Here is a 19,063-nt window from a genome sequence, read left to right on the forward strand (position 1 = left end):
CATAGAGAATAAGTATCTGACAAACTTAAGTCCTGGCTTTGTTACTGTTTTATGGTTTGGGGCAAATATTTACCTGTTTCAGATTTTTCATTCATAAATAAAATGACTTATTTTTTCGGGTTCAGCATGGTTGTATACATAGAAATAAATTGTAAACTACTGGAATCTATTCAAACATAATGGACATTGGAAAGGATCCTGCTCTTTATATTAATCATAGTTACCTATGTACTATATAATAATGTTAAAGTATAAATTCAGACTTAAGAATATAAATGCAATTCAAGTATTATATATCAACAGTGTACTAAAATGATCATTTTCCACCCATTTGCAAGGAATTACGTATTACAATGGATTTTCTTATGCAATGAGATTACCAACATCACCAGCAATAAAGAAGTACTAACATTGGTTCTGACATGGCTGTAACATTTGTTAGGCACACACTACAATTACTACACAGAGGCCCTTAACCAGCAGAAAGGTGCTAAATTCAACTACTGGATTAGGTGAATGTACACTAACCTGGGTCTTAGACCAAGATGGTATTCAATGGTTTTGTTGAGTCAAGAGTTTGTTTTCTTATAAAATTTCTACCAACTATTATGATGAGAAATTCTTTGGCAGAATGACTACAGGGCAAACCTCCTCTTCCCTTTACTTTACTCCTGAACTGGAGTTGACATAATTGTCAAAGTTCAGACAGCCATGTTCTTTTGCAGGGTTTAGGAGAGTTGACTAGTGCTGCATGCCTGCATTGGTCTTTCATTGGAGAACACTTGGCATTTCCTTTGTAAAAGAGTCCTTCCACTCTCTTTTTAATCCATTTGGTTATTATAGCCTGGATCATGTCCCTAAATTGGAAGGAGGTATCTGTCACTCTTTTCCCATTTTCCTGTAAGTCTTGGGGAACTTAAAGTGAGGGCAATTGGCATCACTCGGGAGCTCATTGGAAATGCAGAATTTCAGTCCCACCAAAAGACAAATGAAATCAGAATCTGAATTTCAACAGGATTCCCAGTTGCTTCACGTGCATTTTGAAGTTTGAGAAGCAATGTGATAGAATGCCAAGTAAAATCGAGAGGAAAGATCGTGAAGTGTACATTATTTAGAAGGAAAGAAATTCTGTTCTGTTTACTCTTTTCATTGTGTTTATCTTCCTAGGTTTGTATAGTTGATTGATTAATTGATCGATCTAGCATCAGAACTAAAACTAAGAGAAAAGGGTTAAAGGCTGGAGGTCAGAGAATGTAAAGACTCCCTTCGAACCTGTTACCTATCTGTCCAGGACTCTCACAACACATAATAACGCACAGCAGTCCTTGTTTGGAACAGGACACAGTCTTGAACAATGGACCATTGACCTTGTCCTCTGTACAATCATCTCTGAGAGCCCTGGTGAGAAGGTGTCAGCTGGCCAATGATTTAACAATTTGTAGTTTCAGTCCTCAGAGACAGAACCAAAAATAAAAAATGGGACTCTACTTGCAGTCACATTCTTTTTTTAACTATTAGGAATATTTAGCAATAAACCATTTGGGTGTGTTTCATAACAAAAAGCCCATTAACCCTTCTTGTTAATAAAAAGTGCTCTGACATCAATGCTATAGGAATGTTTTATTCTTTCAATAATAGCAATGTATGAGAAGTTTCTCACAGAATCATGTGACTATTGTTTTTGAACTCTCCTTTCATTTTACTATTTTAAAATGTCTAATGCCTTTGCTGATTAAGGATATGAAATAATATAATGCATCATTCCCCCAGGACCACTGTCCAAGTGAACTTGTATAAACTTTACCATGTATATATTTTAAGCTGGCTTAAACAGTACAGAAATCTGGAGAGTCAGCTATGGTATAAAAGTAGGGAATATAAACTATAAAGATAAAAGGGACTGCCAGGTTTGCATTCTCACTTTTCCTCCCTCTCTCTCTCTCTCCCTCTATTTCTGGGTGAATTAAAGAAATAATAATAGCAACAGATAGAATTAAATAAATAAATTATTATTAAAAAATATGAGAAGTGCCCATCTCTGTGTCAAGGTAAGAAGATCCACAGAGAAATGATTGTGAAGAGACTCAGTGGGTACCATGTACCACCAGTCTGTCAGCATAGATCATCCTTACTGAATTTGGCACAATGACCATACCAAATGAATGGAGGATACAAATGGATCCTATTACAAGTATGAAGGAACATGACAAAGGTAAATCTGTATTTATATCCTGAAAATAAGGAGACTTCAAAAAGTTAGTGGAAAAGTGGAATTATGGTACAAACTTATTTTGGTAGAAAACAATTAAAAATTCATGTGTAGGTTTTTCATAATATGGATTTTCCATGAGCTTTTTGATGAACCCTAGTATCATTTCCAATAACACATTCTTCTTTGTGACTGTTAGTGGTAGATCAATCAATAAAGCTCTTTTATTTTTCCCTAAGTATTCACTACATTTCCTAGTCTTCTGCAGTTTGTTAGTTATTATATGAACCTTTCTGTTGCCTGAGAAGCCTAGCTACAAAGATTTCCAATGGTATCCTGTCGTAATGGCTCAGAACTTTATCAGATCCTTTTAAATGTTGGTAGCTGCTTCTTTCCAAGTGACTACATTGCAAAAAACATATTTGTCCCACCCTGGGATATTTTAATAGACTAGACTGCCATTATAAAAAGTCTTCTGCCAGATTGTTAATATTCTTACATAAAAAGATCACTTTTCTAAATAATTTATAAATCAAGCATGCCTGATGTTTAGACATCCACAGTTCTTTTTATTTATTTTTTTTGAGAGGTTTTTGCTATAGGGTACGTGCACTCGCCAGACAGACAGAGACAGAGAGATAGAAAGCGAGAAATCACCCCCCAGGAGGGATGGCCATGCCGCAATCCCTTCTCCTCCATTCTCCTCTTGGGATCTTGGGCACGCATACACATGTGGCCGGCGTGAGTTTTAAGCCACCGGGTCCGGGATGTGAACCGCAGTCCAATACATGGGAGTCCAGTGATATAGCCATTACGCTAACTGCTGGTCCTAAGACATCCACAGTTCTATTCTCTCAGACAATTCCTACATAATAATTGCTTCCTCGTGCCAGTGAAATGGCTTTTTTGAAGTGTGCATGTACCTTATGATTTGCCCCCACCACTCCAGTGTTGGAAAAAAGGTCTCTCAACCCCCACTTCCTGACTAATAACAAGGATTGAGTAAAAAGATGGCTGAGTTTAAAGGTTGAGTCTTGCAGCTAGGGAGCCAATAATGTTGACTGACAACAGACCAGGAACTAGGAAGAATCCACTTACTTAGTCAATTATGTCAATGGTTATGATAAGGGTTTACTTACATCCTGTAGAGAATTTAGGTAACACTGCTTCCACCGTTACTACTACTGGCTACCACTTACTGAATAAGCATACTCGGCATGGGCCCAAAAGCCAAGAATTCCCCTTCAAACTCTCTGACCCTCTAAAAATGAGAAAATTAATTTTTAAAATTTGCCAGAAAGTATGTGTACTCACCAGAGAGAGATAAAGAGAGAGAAAGTGGGAAAGCAGCCCCCCACTCGACAGGGGATGGTTACACCACAATCCTTTCTCTTCCTTCTCTCCCTCCTTTTGGGATTTTGAGCATGCATGCACACATGCTTGGTATATTTTTTAAGCCACCTGGCCAAGGATTTGATCTGAGTGGTTAGCCTTGTGGGATCAGCAACTTCAACCACCATGCCATTGGCTGCTTCTGAGGAAATGAAATCTTATGCAAGGTAAACTCACCAGTTGTCCTCTCATATAGGTTGTGAGGGACCCTGAATTTGAACCTAGATATATTTTTCTTTTTTTTTTTTTGGGTGGGGGGAGTTTTTCACTGTAGGGCGCGTGCGCTCGCCAGACAGAGAGAGACATAGAGACAGAAAGCGAGAAATCACCCCCCAGGGGGGATGGTCATGCCGCAATCCCTTCTCCTCCATTCTCCTCTCAGGGTCTTGGGCACGCACGCACACGTGCCTGGCGTGAGTTTTAAGCCACCGGGTCTGGGACACGAACCATGGTCGACTATGTGGGAGTCCAGCGACATAGCCATTACGCTAACTGCTGGTTCCCGAACCTAGATATATTTTTCAAGCTCAATGCTAAGATTTTGCTTGTTGTTCACTGCTACTTTAAAATATAATGATCCCATAAATCTTATCATTTGTTGAGTAACTACCAAGGGTCAAACACTGCTCTTAAGTTATTTTAATTCCCATAGCTGCTATATGGAATAGGCATTATTGCCCCGTTTTTTCTAAAGAAGGAAATTAGAGCTTACAGAGATCAAATAAATCATTCTAGGTCACATACTTTGTCATTGTACAGACAGAATTATCTAGCTCTAAAATCACTGATTTTCTTTTCATACACAGCCCTAGAAGCAATGGTAGATGTTTGGTTCTCTTGCTTTGGAAAATGTGTTTCAATAAAGCACATAATTAATTAATATTATTAATTAATATTATTAATTAATAACATAAACTTAAAGAAAAAAGAATACACTGGTAAAGAATTGGTAATCAGAATATATAGTGAACTCAGATAGTTCACCTGCAAAAAAAGAAAAAAAAGAATAATCCTATTAAAACGTGGGTAAAGGAGTTGAGCAGACAACTCTCTAAGGAACACTTACCTTATGAATAGTCAAAATATGCATAAGAAAAAATGTTCAACCTCTTTTATCATAAGGGAAATGCAAATCAAATTCACAATGAGTCACCATTTATCCCCAATTATAACGACTATAATAATAATAATAATAATAATAAAAATAAAAATAAAGAATGACAAGTGCTGGCAAGAATGTGGTGAAAAGGGAATTCACTTAAACTGTTGGTCCAAGTGTCAATTAAAACAGTCACTGTGGAAAACAACATGGAGGTTCTCCCAAAATCTACAAGTAGAATTCCATATGACTCGGTAATCCCACTTTTAGATATTTACCCAAAGGACAGGAAAACAGAAAGACGCACATTTACTTTTATTGTGGTGTTAATTTACAATTGTTAAGACATGGACTCAACCCAAGTGTCCAAAAACAGATGACTAGATTGAAAAAATGTGGCACATATACACTGCGGAATATTATTCAGCCATAAGAAACAATGAGACCTGAGACCTGTCATTTGATGCAAAGTAGATGAATATAGAAGATTTAATGGTAAGAGAAGAAAGGCAGTCTTTGAAAGACACACACTGTATAACTCTGCTCAGTATATACTGAATGACAACTCTACAGCAAAAGTGGAAAGATTTGGAAATATAATAGTAGGTAGATATGAAGACTATATAAAGGGAGTAGATTGTCGAAGGTGGGTGGGAGGAGCTCAGGTAAAAAACACTTAATAGACAGTGAGTGTAAGGTTTGCCATTGAAAAGGATGTTTATAGTAATTAGCTGGATTTGATTGCCACATATTACACACATACTTTGAAAACCCATATTGTACACTATAGAGATATACAATGATAGATTATAAATAATAAATCATAAAAGAAAAAGGAAAACACAGTAAACTTTTTATTTCCTTTTGCATCTCTTTTATTGTCATATCAAAAAATAATCTTTTGTTCTCCCAAATTAAGTCTTCCTTGGGGGATGAAGGCAAACTAGAGACAGAATAGAAAAATAAGAGAATTTCTGTTCATTTAGTTACAGAAAGGTCAATTCTGTTTTAAAGATTTCAAAGCCACCAGACTCATTTCCATATGCTGAAAAAATATATACATATATATTTATATACATATATACTTATGATGAAATGTATGTGTGGATGAGAGACAGATAGACAGAAACACCTTTCACGGGCCTTGATTACTCTGTACTCTCTTTCCTCCAGTCCTCTAGACTGCCAGGATCCTGGGTACATACATGCATGTCTGATGTGTTTTTCAGTCTTACCAGACCCAAAACTAAAACTGCAATTGACATGTGGCTTCCAACTTCACAGTCCAGTAAGCTACTACTGTACCACAGATGCTGGGCCAAAACATTACATGTAGAGAGACAGAAAAACAGCACCCAAACCTTCAGTTTCAACCAGCCCCAGATCACAGGCATGCATGTGTCCTGCATACTTACGGAAGTGCCTAGACCCAAACCAGGAACCCTCCCATGTACATCAGCCTGGCAGAACATTGCATTTTACCATTGTGCTATTGCCTGTCCCCTGAACAGAGAATATTCATTTGAATTCCTGCAGAAGAAAACTTAATGGTTATACCCATGGAGAGAAGTTCAGCTTCTACAGGAGTATGTCAATTCTCTCATTTATTTAATGGAAGCTCAAAGCAAGAAAAATATTTAGCAGAGAAATTCCATGGTATTCCAGTATAAGGCTATAAAATAACCAAAGCATAAGTTGGAAAGAAATGCAACATATAATCATAAAAAGCGTAGAATCATTATTACCAAGAAAGTGTGAATTTGCCTTTTGCCTTATAGATTTAATTCTATACACTGTCTTCTTTATTAAAACAACACATGTCTCACCAAAGTGGATGCTTTGCTTGGGCTGTATACTCAACTCTCTTTCTATAGTCATTGCATTAAATAAGGAATCTGTAGGAAGTTCTTAAAAACTTGTTTAAAAAGTTAAGTGTTGGATAATTTGAACAGTTTAGAGATAGCTGCCCTCAGAAAGCAGGAAGACCATCTGCAGCTCAGCTAATGTGTGGTGAGAGATTCCGGAGTGAGGCAAGATGAGATTTGCGGGCTGTTCAGTACATATCACCAGTAACAGCTGTAATAGTAATTTTTTCCTGTTATACCAAGTTCTTTTTTAATATTCATGGGGTTTATGTCAAGAAAGAAGAGGCTCTTACTTCCTATAGTTTCTGGTTAACATAACTTGGCAGTACAACCTCTTTTTCTAACTGAAAAATGCCATGTCAATTTTTAAAAATAATAGTTTTGTTTTCCATCGGTACTGCAGGAGAGGGCATACAAATTCTTGGCTCTGCTAGGTTTGTTGCCAAATTGCCAATCCACACTTCACGTTTGTGGGAACAAAATTACAAACTTAGTAAGGGATTGCCTGAGAGCTTCCATTTTGCCCATGAAATTTCTAAACTTTGAGAAAAGAACTGCAGCTGCAGTTAGGGCCACATAACTTTAAATTTGGTAAATAATTGCATTTCTACATACTCGGTTTCTCTCTCTTTTCTCTTCTTCCATCTAAAGTTTATGTGTGGACATGTGTATATTTGTATGTGTGTGTGTGTGTGTGTGTGTGTGTGTGTGTGTGTGTGTGTGCGTGAGAGAGAGAGAGAAACTTTCTATCTGCTGGGTGTAAAAAAAAAGGAACTATCATTTTTTAAAACGTCAAAACTTATGATTGCTATCTCCAATGGGCATTCAATATGTAATATCACTTGGTAAAATCATGTCAGTTTCCAAGACGGTACAGAATATAATATATTGGCTTGGTAGAAAAGTCGCAACACATTTTTGCATAGAAAAATAGAAAAAAAATATGCCATGACTTTTCTGACAATCTAATAGATATTCTATTATATAAATATAGTGGAAATTTCTATTTTAAATTATGCAGTATATTGTTAATATTCTAGTTTTGAAATTAACATGTAGCATGCCCTTGGGTCATCTCACACATACACACATACACAAATAAACATGTTTGTTTCTCTGATATTACTTTGCAAAATAAGGAATTGGGCTATTATTTGTGGCTTGAGTAGCATCACTTATTGTTCAGCAATAATCACTCCTGCACCTGCTTCTCTGGGAATAGTACACTGCTTCTCCTCTTTGTGACTTGCTTCCATCAGTGGAATGTGGGGAAAAGAACTGTGTGTGAGTTTCAGGAACTAGCATTCTGAGCCTAGGCGGCAAGGAAGATTGCACATTCCCATTCACCTATCTGGCATCTTTTAAACTCATAATTAGAGCTCTCAAGGTACCTGGGACCTAAAAGGAGGTTTGAACTGACATGAGAAGCAGACTTGAACTGACTCATAGTTTGACGCACAGTATTATTATCAGTTCCACTGCCACCAAATTGAGGTGGCAGGATTGCCAGGAGACCTAGTAACATGATAAAGAGTCTTTTACATAGTCATTTAACAATACTGAGTTTTAGGGGGTTTTGTTACACAGCATTAGAATTGTACTGGGGAGCAATACAGTAGCATACCTGTGATTAATCATCTGGTTTCTTATTCTGTTTTGTTTTAGGTTTTTAATCATAGGGCACTCGTGCACTTGCTGGAGAGAGACAAGGAAAAAAAGAGAGAGAGAAAGTGAGTATCACCACACAGGAAGGATGGCCATGCTGCAATTCATTCTCCTCTTTTCTCCTCTTGGGATTTTGAGCATGCACACATGCTTGCCTGGCATGATTTTCAAGCCGCCAGATTTGGGATGTGAACCATGGTTGGCCATAGAGGAGTAAATCACCTTAATCACCATACCACCTGCTGGACCCAATATTCTGTTATTTTAATTTTATAATTTACTGCAGAGTGTGTTTATCCACTATTTATTCATATTAAAATGGTAGAAGGTCTGCCTATAAGTGACATTATGATTTTTTGTGAACTTTCAGAATTTTCGTTCTCTATGTATATTTGTGTATACTTATGTAGAATAGGTTTAATTTGGTGATTTAATTTTAATAAACCATCTTATCTGACAAGTGTATTTTAGGGAGTCCCTGAGGAATTGTTTCCAGAGGAGTGTCCTTAATTCTGAAACCCTTTACCTTATGTTTTTGTTTTTTTTGTTTGTTTGTTTGTTTTGTTTTTGGAGAGATTTTCACTGTAGGGCGCGTGCGCTCGCCAGACAGACAGAGAGAGACATAGAGACAGAAAGCGAGAAATCACCCCCCAGGGGGATGGAGAGAAGTTCAGCTTCTACAGGAGTATGTCAATTCTCTCATTTATTTAATGGAAGCTCAAAGCAAGAAAAATATTTAGCAGAGAAATTCCATGGTATTCCAGTATAAGGCTATAAAATAACCAAAGCATAAGTTGGAAAGAAATGCAACATATAATCATAAAAAGCGTAGAATCATTATTACCAAGAAAGTGTGAATTTGCCTTTTGCCTTATAGATTTAATTCTATACACTGTCTTCTTTATTAAAACAACACATGTCTCACCAAAGTGGATGCTTTGCTTGGGCTGTATACTCAACTCTCTTTCTATAGTCATTGCATTAAATAAGGAATCTGTAGGAAGTTCTTAAAAACTTGTTTAAAAAGTTAAGTGTTGGATAATTTGAACAGTTTAGAGATAGCTGCCCTCAGAAAGCAGGAAGACCATCTGCAGCTCAGCTAATGTGTGGTGAGAGATTCCGGAGTGAGGCAAGATGAGATTTGCGGGCTGTTCAGTACATATCACCAGTAACAGCTGTAATAGTAATTTTTTCCTGTTATACCAAGTTCTTTTTTAATATTCATGGGGTTTATGTCAAGAAAGAAGAGGCTCTTACTTCCTATAGTTTCTGGTTAACATAACTTGGCAGTACAACCTCTTTTTCTAACTGAAAAATGCCATGTCAATTTTTAAAAATAATAGTTTTGTTTTCCATCGGTACTGCAGGAGAGGGCATACAAATTCTTGGCTCTGCTAGGTTTGTTGCCAAATTGCCAATCCACACTTCACGTTTGTGGGAACAAAATTACAAACTTAGTAAGGGATTGCCTGAGAGCTTCCATTTTGCCCATGAAATTTCTAAACTTTGAGAAAAGAACTGCAGCTGCAGTTAGGGCCACATAACTTTAAATTTGGTAAATAATTGCATTTCTACATACTCGGTTTCTCTCTCTTTTCTCTTCTTCCATCTAAAGTTTATGTGTGGACATGTGTATATTTGTATGTGTGTGTGTGTGTGTGTGTGTGTGTGTGTGTGTGTGTGTGCGTGAGAGAGAGAGAGAAACTTTCTATCTGCTGGGTGTAAAAAAAAAGGAACTATCATTTTTTAAAACGTCAAAACTTATGATTGCTATCTCCAATGGGCATTCAATATGTAATATCACTTGGTAAAATCATGTCAGTTTCCAAGACGGTACAGAATATAATATATTGGCTTGGTAGAAAAGTCGCAACACATTTTTGCATAGAAAAATAGAAAAAAAATATGCCATGACTTTTCTGACAATCTAATAGATATTCTATTATATAAATATAGTGGAAATTTCTATTTTAAATTATGCAGTATATTGTTAATATTCTAGTTTTGAAATTAACATGTAGCATGCCCTTGGGTCATCTCACACATACACACATACACAAATAAACATGTTTGTTTCTCTGATATTACTTTGCAAAATAAGGAATTGGGCTATTATTTGTGGCTTGAGTAGCATCACTTATTGTTCAGCAATAATCACTCCTGCACCTGCTTCTCTGGGAATAGTACACTGCTTCTCCTCTTTGTGACTTGCTTCCATCAGTGGAATGTGGGGAAAAGAACTGTGTGTGAGTTTCAGGAACTAGCATTCTGAGCCTAGGCGGCAAGGAAGATTGCACATTCCCATTCACCTATCTGGCATCTTTTAAACTCATAATTAGAGCTCTCAAGGTACCTGGGACCTAAAAGGAGGTTTGAACTGACATGAGAAGAAGACTTGAACTGACTCATAGTTTGACGCACAGTATTATTATCAGTTCCACTGCCACCAAATTGAGGTGGCAGGATTGCCAGGAGACCTAGTAACATGATAAAGAGTCTTTTACATAGTCATTTAACAATACTGAGTTTTAGGGGGTTTTGTTACACAGCATTAGAATTGTACTGGGGAGCAATACAGTAGCATACCTGTGATTAATCATCTGGTTTCTTATTCTGTTTTGTTTTAGGTTTTTAATCATAGGGCACTCGTGCACTTGCTGGAGAGAGACAAGGAAAAAAAGAGAGAGAGAAAGTGAGTATCACCACACAGGAAGGATGGCCATGCTGCAATTCATTCTCCTCTTTTCTCCTCTTGGGATTTTGAGCATGCACACATGCTTGCCTGGCATGATTTTCAAGCCGCCAGATTTGGGATGTGAACCATGGTTGGCCATAGAGGAGTAAATCACCTTAATCACCATACCACCTGCTGGACCCAATATTCTGTTATTTTAATTTTATAATTTACTGCAGAGTGTGTTTATCCACTATTTATTCATATTAAAATGGTAGAAGGTCTGCCTATAAGTGACATTATGATTTTTTGTGAACTTTCAGAATTTTCGTTCTCTATGTATATTTGTGTATACTTATGTAGAATAGGTTTAATTTGGTGATTTAATTTTAATAAACCATCTTATCTGACAAGTGTATTTTAGGGAGTCCCTGAGGAATTGTTTCCAGAGGAGTGTCCTTAATTCTGAAACCCTTTACCTTATGTTTTTGTTTTTTTTGTTTGTTTGTTTGTTTTGTTTTTGGAGAGATTTTCACTGTAGGGCGCGTGCGCTCGCCAGACAGACAGAGAGAGACATAGAGACAGAAAGCGAGAAATCACCCCCCAGGGGGATGGTCACGCCGCAATCCCTTCTCCTCCATTCTCCTCTTGGGATCTTGGGCATGCACGCACATGCGCCCGGCATGAGTTTTAAGCCACCGGGTCCGGGACACGAACCGCGGTCGACTACGTGGGAGTCCAGCGACATAGCCATTACGCTAACTGCTGGTTCCCCCTTATGTTTTGATAATGTTACTTCTCTAAAAAAGTGTAAGCAACAGACATAAGAATGCATGTAAACCAGTGAAATATGTTACGCAACTGTACATCATAGCCAAGTAAACATTTCATTGACAACTCAATATTTATTTCTAAAAAAAAGAAAAATATGGTAGTAGGGCTATTATTGAATGTCTACATTATGTAATAGCTAATGTTGAAGACAATGGATGTATCTTTGTCCTTGACTGGATTATTACACACTACATACATGCTTTGAAAAACCATACTGTACCCCACAAAGATCTTTTATGATTATTTTTAAAGCAGAAATCAAAACTTTTTAAAAATAGCCTATTGAATATCTTTTATTTATTTATTTTTTTCTGTTCTAACCTACTAGCACAAAAGACTTTGGAAATGTGATAAATATGTTAGTAGCACATTAAAAAAATCTTAGTGGCTATTTGAATAGACATATCAGTAGTTTTATCTTTCACTGGTTTGTTTTCTGCATTTAGATGGTTGATGCTGCAGATGATTTTGATGTGATTTTTGACCATCCTGGGAGATTTGACTCTGATGCTTATGCAGATGGAAGTGAATCTGTGGGGTAGTAAATTCAGCTTTAGTATTAGCAAGGCTAATTGAGTGGTAATCCCTGAACAATGCTGGAAAACACTAAAATTCTTGGCTTCCAATGTTAACTCCTCCCGTTCACAGGTCACTTCCCCACTGCACTAAAAAGTGGTTCTTAGAGCCATGTATTGCACCTGCCTCAAGAAATTAACTTAGTCTCCTTATTAGCATACTTTGTACACTTCATTACCTCAGAGACCTTGCTAAAAATGTGACCCTGCGTAGCTGTTGTTGCCTTCTTTGTGATTTGAAAGCTAACCAAGCTTAGAGTTAGATTAAGTGGCGTGGAAATTTAAGAAGACAGCTGGTGCCCTGCTCCCAAATGGAATACCAAACTCAGATCTGATATTTCATTCTAATGCAGTAGAGATATATTTGGGCCCAAGAGAAACAGCACAACAGGATTCGTTCAGGCATCAGTAATCTTTTTCTCTTACTGTTCAGTCATTAGAAATTTGGCCTTAGATTGCCATTGGACATTATAATAGGTAGGATAAGAGTGAACATTGTCTATCTATATCTTTCTATCTATCTATCTATCTATCTAAACATGTCTATTTGTTTATACATCTATTGATTAATCTAGACCGAGAGGGAGTGTCTTGGTTATTTTCTAAGATTAGGTAAAGAAACTAATTTTAAAGGCAGACTAAGTTACTATGAATTGATAATTAGATTTTCTCCTATTAGTGCTGATGGTACCAAAATAGTTTATTCTCAGTGATAGATTATTTCTCCGCAAACTAATTATATTGTGCAGGAAAATAAATTATATAAGATTCACTGTCCATGAGCCAAACCACAGATGACTTAAAATAGCAGAAATTAACACAAATGGAACTGTGCTTTCATACTGGCTATTTCAATATTCACGAAGAAGTCTGATCATTTTATTTCAACTACTCCCCATATTTTTTGATATGGATATTTTCTGTCTGCATACATATTTTACTACTCAAGAAAGAATGGACAGTGGAAAGGAAAAAAACATTAATTGACTATTTATATCATAAGAATTTTTCTGAGTGATTAAATTTTTTCTAATGTAATTTTTTCTCTAGTTTTTTTTTATTTTTATTTTTTTTTTTTCCTTTAGCAAGTATGCACTCACCAGAGGCACAGAGAGAAAGAGAGAGGATGAGAGAGAGAGAAAGTCAGAAATCATTCCCCAGGAGTGGATGGTCATTTTTTTTTTTTTTTTAGAGGTTTTTCACTATAGGGCCCCTGCGCTAGCCAGACAAACAGACATAGAGACAGAAGGTGAGAAATCACCGCCCAGGGGGGATGGTCACGTCGCAATCCCTTCTCCTCCATTCTCCTCTCGGGATCTTGGGCATGCACACACACGCACCCGGCGAGAGTTTTAAGCCACCAGGTCCAGGACGCGAACCGCGGTCGACTACGTGGGAATCCAGCGACATAGCCATTATGCTAACTGCTGGTTCCCAGGAGTGGATGGGCATGCCACAATCCTTTCTCCTCCAGACTCTTCTCAGGATTTTGGGCACACATGCATACACACCCTCCATGATTTTCGAGTCACTGGGTCTGAGATGAATTGTACAGTTGGCCATGTGGGATACAGTGCCTTAACAAGCCACCTGCTGGCCCTTTAATGCAATTTTTTAAATAATTGACATTGCTATCCTTTAGGAAAATAAATATACATTATTTTATAACTTTCAAATATTCAAGGAAATGGGGTACTTTTTATTCAACCATATCTCATCTATATAAAATAGGCTAGAAAGATTTTAAAAATTATTTCAGGTAGGAAAAAACAGGGCTTTAAATACCATACCCAAGATCATATCATATTTGGTAAGAAACAAAAGCTTGGTACATGGTGTCTAAACTCGTGAAATCATCCTTGTTATGTAGTACCCAAATTGATCTATTTTTCCCCTTTAGAAAAATGCTTAAATTTTAGATAAATTTCACTGATCATAGCTCTAAATGCCAATCAGGGATTGAACTTCATTATTTCTCATAGTAAAATAAATTGCCATCTCCTTTGCACTGAACTACTTTGTAGTGCAATAATAATAATAATAGTAATAATAACTTAGATTATATTAATTCTTCAGGACAATTTAAATTTGATAACCAGAAAAATTTCTCTCACCTCCACAGAATCTATGAAGCCGTTACCTAGGCTTATGTCTTACTCCATTCTTAGCTACTTCTTCGTGTCTTTAATTTGGTATTTGTATATCTGACCAATGGTTTTCTGTGCTGAAACACAATGGCCCAGGTATGTCAATCTTCAATAATAATAAAAATAGTACAAAGTAGAATCCTTTGTGTACATAAAAAGTGTTTAAATGAATAAATCCTGTATTTAGCTACCCTTGAGCCTCTAGAGTTTTTGTTTGTTGTTTTGCTTGTTTGTTTGTTTGTTTCTTAGTTTTTGTTATAGGTTGTGTGAATTCAACAGAGAAGAGAGAGAAAGAAAGAGAGAGAGAGAGAAATCACACCTCGGGGGGGATGGTCATGCCGCAATTCCTTCTTCTTTCTCTTCTTGAGATTTTGGGTACACACACACAAACACACTCAATGTGTTTTTCAAGCTGTCTGGTCCTGGACATGAACTGAAAATCAGCCATGCGGGATCCAGCCATCCTAACCCCCAGGCCACCAGCTGGCCCAAATCTCTTACTATTTGTATAATTATTCACAAGGTCAGGTAATTAAATAGCAAATTTCATATTGCCAACCTGACATAATGAAAGCTCATGGATTTGATGTACTTCTCCTGGGAATTAGCAGAGGTAGCACTTTCATCCACTTACAATGCATGGACACCTATATTTAAGGACCCTTAAGTCTCCATTTCATTCCATGTGGGGGTGTGTATCATATAGCTATTGTTACAAGTTTCTTTGTCTTTGTAAACTTGCGACAGTAATTCTTACTTGGTTTTCTGTGTAAGGACAAGTCTCTCTCATCGTTGTCTCATCTCATGCCTCTCTAAAAGTGTATGTGTGGCATAGGAACAGTTCCTCTGTTGTCCTTACCAGCTTACACGAATGCTTCTGAAGGCTGGGATTTACCCAGATAACTTTTGCGCCCTTCTTTGACCTTGTCTTCAAAGTAGCCTCTTTTGCTAATCAAATAACACTTTTCTTGATGGAATTTTTTTTTGAGAGGTTTTCGCAGAGAGAGACAGAGAGACAGAAAGTGAGAAATCATCCCCCCCCCAAAGGGGGATGGCCATGCCACAATCCCTTCTCCTTCATTCTCCTCTTGGGATTTTGGGCACACACACACACGTGCCCGGCATGAGTTTTAAGCCACCAGGTCCAGGACGCGAACTGTGGCCGACTACATGAGAGTTCAGTGACATAGCCATTATGCTAACTGCTGGTCCCTTGATGGAAACTTTGATGCTGAGACAAATAAAGTAACTTACCCAACATTAGACAACTAAGAAATCAGTGATACTCCATCAAACTTTGGTTTATCTGATTCTGTAAATTGGTACTGGCTCATTATGTACTCAGTGAAGGTAACTATAGCATCTGATTCAGAGTATGGCCATGTAGATTATATTCATACAGATCAAGCTCTGAGTACAATGTCTTTCAAATTTTTAGTTAACCAAAATAGATACCACTGCACATACCTCTATTGATCATGTGCAATGAATAAATGTGAACTAGAACAGCAGCACAGGGGTGAACAAAAGGACACAATGCTAGTCAGGAATTTTTAACGACACTTTGTAGGCAAAAAAGAGTTACAACAGAAAAAAAACAATGCTTATTTTTGCTCACTAAAGAGGGTTATTTTGGGACCAGCAGATGGCCTAACAGCTACATCACTGGACTTTCATGTAGTCGACTGCAGTTTGAGTCCCAGACTCAGTGGCTTAAACTCACACTGGGCGTGTGTGTGTGTGCATGCCGAAGATCCTGAGAAGAGAACGGAAGAGAAGGGATTGCAGCGTGGCCATACCGCCACCCCCCACACCCCCAGGGGAGTGATTTCTCGCTTTCTGTGTCTCTGTTTTTCTCTGTATCTCTGGAGAGCACACGTGGGCCTACAGCAAAAACCTCTCCAAAAAACAAACAAACAAAAGTTTGTTATTTTTATTCCTTTGTTTCCATCCCCACCCCAATCATAATGTGCACTCATGTTGGTATTGTGCATACCCTTAAATTGCCTCAACTGACTGAAGTCTCTAAAGTAATTTCACTTAAAAACAAAAGAGATATAGCACTTTTCTTCTGTACTCTTCTTACCAAAAACAAATTTCATTTGGAGTTGCTGACGTTTTGGGCAGGAATAGAATGTGGTTTCTCTTTTGTTTGTTTTATTATATTTTTGGTTTTTTCTGTTTCTTAATATATTTTACTTCCTTTTTTCACCCTTGATTCCCTCCCTCTCACCCTCTGCCATTTATTCTGCCATTTCTACCCTCCTTCCACACTGTCTCTGGTATCCACAGTGTCTCTCCATATTTTTATACCTTCCAATCTTTCAGTTTCTACCATAAAGAGCAGATAGACGCCCTGTAGCAAAAACAAAAGACAAAAAACCTCTCCAAAAAAAGAAATTGATGCCTTGTGGCAGTGCACTCACTAGAGAGAGAGACAGAGAGAGGGGCAAAGAGACAGAGACAGTAAAGAAAGTGGGAAATTCTCCCCAGGAAGGATGGCCGCTCTGCAATCCATTCTTCTCCAGGGATTTTGAGCATACACACACACACACACACGTGTCTGGCAAGATTTTCAAGCCATTTGATCTGGGTCTCAAATTGTGATTGGCTATGTGGGAATCCAGCAATGTAACTGCTTTGCCTTCTGCTGGCCCCTAGAGTGTGGTTTTTCAGATATCTATTTTGTAAGAATTGTCCTATCTAAGAAGAGTGAAGAGGAGGATTGACTGAAAATTGACTAAGGCTGAACAGGAAACCAGGCAAGAGGGAAGCATAAAGCCAATGATGTTTGCATGTAATTTCAGATTTAAGGGATGGGAGAATGAAGACGTCAAAGGGCAGCCAACCAGAACGTGAGGCATTGCAAGAGAAACCATCGGGAAGGAAACCGAATGACATACTAGGCAAGGGGATCATGTCATAAATTGTATAATGTGGTCCTGGATGGTGTCATAAAGATTTAGAACCAAACTTCAAGTCATTAAAAAAAGAAAAAAGAAGACAATGAGAGGCACTTGAAATATCAAGTCTGTCTATCAGGCAGCTCTTTGAGAAGGGAAAAAGCTACCCAAAAAGATAATTTTCATAGACTTTATCTGGGCTTAAAATTCAAAGATGTAACACGTGATCATGAGGGGCAGGATTATATCAGATAAAAACCACTTAACTATTCTAGGCCATGGTATCAAGGACAATATTTACAGTAATAAATAAATAAAGACTTTTTTTCCCATTCAACTCAGAGAAGCATCTTTAGTTCTGAATTCCATCATGGTTTAGTTTTAGTAGATGAAACAGAATGAAGATGGGAGAGGAGGTAGTGGAAGATAAAGGGGGAAAAAAAGGAACAGCATAGGAGAAAAAGAAATGAAGGGACAGAAAAAAAAAAAGAAAATAAAGGGAGAGAGAATTACATTAGTAAGTGCTATAAAAAGCCATCATTAATTGCCTTCGTTCATCTGTTTCCACTCAAGAATGCATTGTTTTCCAGTTGTCTCAAGGAAGAGGGTTTCATTTGTTTGTTCATTTGTTTTTCCCTCTTCCTTTAGGAAAACTGTGACATGTAAAAGGAACAAGAGGTGGCAGTGGTGTTGGCAGAGTTTGGAAAGTGGCTATATGTCACAAGGGACATACATCAGAAAGCCAGGAGAGTTGTGTAAAAAATGGTCAGGGTTTTCCAACTTTTGCACACTATTACCCTCTTTGGCTACCCTGGAGATAGTTTTGCTATAATCAGAGAAGGCTTCAAACTCTGTTTCTGAAGAATGTTACTATCGTATGCCACTCCAAATGCTCAAAGGTCTCTCATCTCTGTTACCACATTTCATCCTCACAATAACTAGGTGAAGTAATTAGGGATCGTCATTTATTCTTTGTTGGAAAAAAAATTGGGACAGAAGTTGTTAAAAATTAATGAACTCATTAATTATTTAGAAATGTGTCTGTGTATATGTGTTAATTTCTAGAAATATGAGTGGTTTTCTAAGATATTTTGATTAGTTCCCTGTTTGGACCCTTGATGTGCAGAGAATATGCTTCATATAAATTTGATTTTTAAAATTTATTGAAATATGTTGCAGTCTGACTCAGTGAATGTACTGTGTAAACCTGAAAAGGACTTGGATTCGTTAGTGGCTGGGTCTAATGTTCCATATAAATTCATTAGATTGTCTATATATTGATTTATGTCTAGTTGTTCCATCAATTACCAAAAGACAACTATTAAAATCGCTTACTAAAACTTTCTATTGTGTAAAGTATTGTGCATTTATGCTTATGTATTTAAAAACTATAACTAGGCACATATACACAAGTATCGCCCCTATTATCATTATGAAATATCCCTTTTTATTGCTAATGATACCATTTGTCTTGAAAAAAACCCCACATGTTAAAATAGCCACACCAGGGCCAACTGGTGGTGTGTTGATTAAGGTGGCTGGATCCCCATAGGTAACTGTGTCCTGGGACTGATGTTTTGAAAAATACACCAGATATGTGTATGAGCCCAAAATCCTGAAAGAAGGGAGATATGGAGGAAAAGCGATTGCAGTGTGACTATCCCTCAAGGGGATGCTTTCTCAGTTTTTTTCTCTCTCTC

The sequence above is a fragment of the Tupaia chinensis genome, unplaced genomic scaffold, assembly GCF_000334495.1.
Source record: "Tupaia chinensis unplaced genomic scaffold, TupChi_1.0 Scaffold000257_1, whole genome shotgun sequence".
In the NCBI taxonomy this organism is placed as follows: Eukaryota; Metazoa; Chordata; class Mammalia; order Scandentia; family Tupaiidae; genus Tupaia; species Tupaia belangeri.